Source organism: Fundulus heteroclitus, chromosome 5 (assembly GCF_011125445.2).
Source record: "Fundulus heteroclitus isolate FHET01 chromosome 5, MU-UCD_Fhet_4.1, whole genome shotgun sequence".
NCBI classification, from domain to species: domain Eukaryota; kingdom Metazoa; phylum Chordata; class Actinopteri; order Cyprinodontiformes; family Fundulidae; genus Fundulus; species Fundulus heteroclitus.
Window position 1 is genome coordinate 7080904 of NC_046365.1, and position 6365 is coordinate 7087268.

Sequence of the window (6365 nt, forward strand, 5' to 3'; positions counted from 1 at the left end):
GTCGGTGCCTCGTGTGGGTTTGGTCCACTTCGGCCATCCAAGGAAAGAGCACTGAAAAGGGAAAAGGTCATTTTCAGCAACAGACTGCAGCCATGCAGCTATGGGCTCGCCTCCGGCTCTGCAGCCTAGCAGGAGCCACATGTGGTCAGGATCCGAGGCCTGATGTCCTGCAGACAGCCCCTGACCCGATTGCAGTCACAATTTCAGCAGGTTTTCCTCAACATGCGAAAGCGGGCCTTTTTCTGGCTTTTCAGCTCCGTCTGGAGTCCGCATTCCTGTAAAGGCTGAGAAGAAATAAACAAAGCTGTTTCTGGCATGGCGGAATTCCTTTACTCCTGTGCCTGATGCCAAAGTTAAGACAGCAGACTCAACCCTGATTTGCCCGGTCATGTCCCTGGGCGAAGAGAGATTTCTCCAAGGTGCTGGACGGTGCATGTTTCAGACCCATCGTGGTTCAGGCCCGTCTCCCTCCTCCTATGTCTGAGGCAGGAAGAAAGTGAAGGCTGGGTGGCAGCCCCCTCAAGGGCTTCAGCAAGAAGAAGCAGACTGCTCTGTCCTGTGGGAGGAAGGTTTTATAGCAACATGGAACTCCTGCTGAGAGGAGAGGTCATTTGTGCATGTGAGGGTCCCAACTCATGTTGCTCCCAATCCAATCTGATTTTATTTTCTCATCATGGCTCAATGGCACTACAGTAGTTTTATGTATAAAAATGTAATTACATTTAGCTTATATTAAATGGTATTTCTAATGTGGTGGTTTTTTTTAATTTATTGGTTTCAACTAAAAATGAAACCGATAAACAAGCCCAAAAAAACTAAAAAACTACAACCCGTGACTCACGGAATTTACAAGCAACTTTAGAAAAAAGAAGCCCAAAGTCGCATGAAATAAGTGGACTTGGCAACAGTGAGCGCGGGTCTGTTTTGCTAGTCTCTAGCATTCTTGCAACTACGGAAAGCGCCAAGGGTAAAAAAAATTTATGTGTCTATATATATATATATATATATATATATATATATCTATATCCATCCATCCATTTTCTGACCTGCTTAATCCCTCATGGGGTCGCAGGGGTTGCTGGTGCCTATCTTCAGCGTTCACTGGGCGAGAGGCAGGTTACACCCTGGACAAGTCACCAACTAAACTTATTTCAGGCTTATTTCAATGATATATTTTTAGATTTCTGTGATGGTACATTTCCTACTTAGGAACGTTGAATAAGTCAAATTTAACATAAAGTAACTACAGGTATAAGCCAAATCTTATTTAAGGAAAAGTGATGCAGCTTTAAAATACAGCAAATTAGTTTATCCTACCTTTTGTAAGATCTTTCGGTTTCAGCGTAAGTTTTATACTGACCAGCACCCAGCTAATTGACCCCACTTTATTACATTCAAACATTTATTGTGATAATCACGGGATACATGCATCTGTTTTTCTAAGATCTTTCTCTTCTTCAGACCCCTACCACCGGACCTGTCAACCCACACATGCACACACATACTGGCATTCCCCAACAGCCCTTCAAGATAATTGTCCATTTGTTTATGCATTCCACACGTCCTTGGTTTACCAGGGTTTCCCTGGTAGCTGCTCTTCTCAGCCCCTGCCTCTGTTATCTCATAAAGTAACACACCGGAGCTGTGGATCTTTGCAGTCCATTCAGAGTCACCCTGAGCCTCTTGGCTGCATCTCTAATCAGTGCTCTCCTTGTTTGGTTTAGGTGGCGTCTTGGTAGGTTTACAGATGTGTCATACTCTTTACAATTCCAGATGATGGATTGATCAGTGCTCTGTAAGATATTCACAGCTTGGGAATATTTTTATAAGCTAAGCCAGCTTTAAACGTCTCGTCTGCTCCCCAGTATTCTCTTAACCATCCCCTGAGGCCATCACAGAAGAGCTGTATTTGTACTGTGATTAGACTTTATTCAATGATTAGCAATCATCAGGCAAATTCTGAAGGCAATTGGTTGCACTCAGAGAAAAGGGGACTGAATACATTTGCACACCGCACTTTTCAGTTTTTTATTTGTAAAACAGTTTTAAATCATGTATAACTTTCTTTCTACACATATTTAACACTTTGTGTTGGTCTTTCGCATAAGATTCCAATAAAGTATTGTCTTTAAGGTTGTAATGTTACAATATGAGGAAAAGATATGAATACTTTTGCCAGCCACTGTAAATCCTACTTAAAGGACAGGAATTCTTTATGTTGTGGTGGAAAATTTTGATGTATTGAATTTGGACTGATCATATCTTGTCTAGGGGCAGCTGAATTTTTCTCCATGTGAAAAAGCGTATAGAGTTAGGGTGATTTACTATTGTATTTTTGTAGCTGACGCAGAAAAAGGGTGTTTCATTTTGTTATTTTATTGTGTTTACTAAGACTACAAGATCTGTGTCATGTTACTGACATCTATTGGTAAATTTGAGTACTGCGCCTAGAGCTGAGCTTGCACGGAGCACATGTTCAATTAAGAGACTTACTGCGGAAACGGACAAAAGACAAAGACGGGTAGTTGGAGATTTTTGATACAAAAAACGGACATATGTTTTGAAAACTGTCTTTTTGTTCTTGCTCTGCCTTTCTGATTGCATTCAGTGACAGACATTTAAACACTTTATGCATTTGAATACATTTCCAAAGACAAAGATGCATATTTCCCTATTTTACAGAGTAGTGTTCTTTTCCTCTTTGATAAAGATAAAATCCACAACACTCACTGTCACTGGGAAGCTTCACATCCAAGGCCACATAAATCACATGCAGGATTCCCCAAGGGTTCATCTTGGGTTCCATCCTTTTCAATATCGACATGCTCCCTCTAGCTCCGATCATAAATACAACAACATAAGTTACCATAACTATGCACACAACACACAGCTCTACATCGCAATGTCACTAGGTGACTATGAACCCATTTAAGTGTTGAATAAATGCTTAGAAGAAATCAATGCATGTAAGTGGTATTAACGTGTACCTTCTGTGTTCTGGGGTTTGGAGAGTGGATTAGGACCCAGCTCCTGGGATGAGGGATTGTGTAACCACTGTTCGCTTTAAGTTATAGCAGAATGCATTGCTCAGAGTCTAAAACACCAAATTGACTAGTCATAATCATTGTCTAGGAAATCTTTGATTCATGAAACTACGTTCCCTCCTAAATCTCTCATTTGCAACATCCTCCCACAGTGCCAATGCACCATACCACACAGCATTAATATATTTGACTGCTTACAGCAAAGAAGTACTTGCCTCAAACCTTGTCACAATTTATCTGTTAATCTGTGGTACACATCACCCTGGTGATCATCAGGGGAGAGGAATATGATGGTAGAAAACCCCAAATAAATGTTGTGTGGATATTTATTTAAGATCTAAGTTGGCTTTTGGGAATTTTATTTATTTGAAAGGTCCTTAAAATACTGCATAATTGTGGATCACTCGAGTATGAATAACACTGCAGTTTGGAATTTTTATGATGAAGTTGATCAATGACTAAAGTGATATGGCATGAAATTTAACATCTGAGAGTTATCATGCAGTTTGGCTGCAATTTACCACTTCGCTATCTGAGTCGCTAATTTCCACTGACTTCAAAATGAGCGTAAGCATGGGTCAGAGTTGCCATGACGACTACACATTTTCTTGTCAAATGTTTTGTTTGTTCTTTTGGGGGCGCGCTGGTGGCGCAGCGGGTGGCGCGACTCATGTATGGAGGCCTTGGTCCTCGACCTGTCAGCCTGCTGTAGTAAGGGGCGAGCCACTAGAGCCGCGAAAAATCTCCAAAAAAAAGTTATTTGTAGATCTCAACCTTTGGAAGTTTCCAAAGGGGAAGAGACAGGCAGGCTTGGTCAAGAGACAATTCAGGCTTTCAGTGTCCAGATACAGAACCCAACAGCAGAGTCTGAGAGGGGTAAGGCAAACAGGCAAAATCCGACTCCACTTAATCGGAGCTGCTGCATATACAGCTGCTCAGATCTGATTGCAGAAGTCTTCAATAAAATCCCCATAAATTAACTTCAGCCAGTCTTCTGTACAAAAATTATTTTGAACATTCTTTTGTTCTATACATTTCCTTCTGGACCTGACAAAGGCTCCTTTGGCATTCTCTTCGTATATTTTACCAAGCTTGATGGTAGTTCTACCAGCTCTCTCAGTTCTCTATCAGACGCGCTTACCTTTTCTGATAGTCTCCTTATTTCTGTCATTAATTGTGTTACATTTTCTCCTTTAACTATAGCAATTCTCTTTCCAGTGGTTGTAGCTGAAATCCTAATGTCAAATTTATTTAATTCCCAACATTTCCAAATTTGTTAAACATATTGGCCTGTCTCAAACGTTTTCCTTTTTGAATAGGTTATTTTGTAAGTTATCTTTATTTATCAATCAGGTATATATATGAAACATACCATGTAAATGAAGATGTACAGTATATTAACAATACACAAGACAATGTGTATTGTATAGCAATACACTCTTACTCTTGGTGGAACTAGGTGACTGAGCAACAGGTGAGCTGGCAGGTGGAACAAAGGCAGGGAGCCCTAGCAGCACCACAGCAGAGAGCAGGAACGGAGAGCAGCTGAAGGAACCGGGGTGAATCCAGGGACGGGAACTCTCGTCCGGCTTGGTAACACCAAGAGGGCTCAAGCGGAAAGCCAGAGCAGGATCTGAGTGGCGGGGATTCAGGAGCCAGTCTTCAGCGCTAGGAGAAGTGACCGGTGAGTAATCCAAAGCACAAAATTAACTACAAGAAACAGGAAACAAAGGTCAGGGTAGGGAATCTGGAATATCTGAGACACAGGAACGAGGAACTGTCGAAGGACAGTGGCCACTAAGTGTACCACAACGGTTTAACACTCCGGCATCCTTCAGCTGACTGCAACCTGCTTTGAAGCTCCAGCCGGAGCTGCCGAAACGAACTGCAGGTGTGCACCACGCCCACCTGTCAACTACAGTCACCTGTGAGGGAAAAAGAGTAGAGAACAGGCCGTGCAGACAGCACAGCCTGCAGAATTCTGATGGTATACAATCACTAAATCACTAAAGTGAAAAAAACATTTAAAAATTTTCTAAATCCTATTATCATTTTGACTGTGAAGCATCATTTTTTGAATACCAACAGTGAGGCAAAGGGTTCAATAAGATGTAAAAACACATTAATTTTGGTGTTAAAATCACCTCCCTGTACAATTTTGGCTGTAGGAAATGATAGTAACAACTGATTAACTAAATTCAATTGTTGAAAAGATTATCCATCTACCATTAGTGTCTGAAAAATTGTTTGATTATTTTGCTGGTAAGATAGCGACCTCTGCTGATCCATTGCTACAAAATGAGAACGACACATTTGCCAAACTGACTCCTCCTGAATGACACATCTGCTTCTGCAGAACACAAACAACACAAAAATACTCACTTTTAAAAAAAAGTTAACATTTTCTCCTCCTCTCTGCCTAACTGTAAACTGCAGGAATCTATACAATAATGTATCATTCTGTTGTGTACTGCATAAAAGTTATACATCATTTTAGGATATAAAATTTCTTATCCTATATACACTTAATATATTAAGATATTGTGAAAGAGATTCTTTCACTGCCCACAAGAGAACACATTTAATTAACATTTAGGTTTCTAATCATTACTAAATTCTTACTACCAAACTTTGTCTTAAAATGTGTAGTATGGTTTATTTTATCAATGAAATGGCTAGTTAAAAAATGCATCATCAATAAATAATAGACATGCTTAAATCCTCTCTGGTACACACCACTCCTCTGCTTCCACAAGAAGGACAACTGCACTAACAGAGCTTAGGCTGAACAAGAAAAGACCAAAAGAAATTAAGTTAATCTGACAATCCAAATCCTGACAGTGATGATCATGCTGTGACTTCTGACTAGATGCTGCTGATGCATCTTCATCCATGGACAGGTCAGAGTCGTTGGACATCTCCAGGTTTCCAGTATCACGCTCTGAGAAGCCACACTCACTGTCAGAATCTTCATAATGTCCTGAAGCTTAAAAACGACACCTTTAAAAATATAAAATGAGAAATATAACTATTAATTCTTAAATGTTGTTTAAATAATAATACTAAAAAAAATTATTCATTAGTTCTGATTGGTCCAAGAATCCATCCATTTCTAACACGCTTATCCCTATTGGGGTGCTGGTACCTACAGCTGTCAATGAGCAAGAGGAGGGGTACACCCTGGACAGGTCGCCAGTATATTGCAGGGCAACACAGAGACAGGACATCACATTCACACCTAAGGAGAATTTAGAGAGGCCAATTAATCTATCAGGTTTTTTGGACTGTGGGAGGAAGCCAGAGTATCCAGAGAGAACCTAC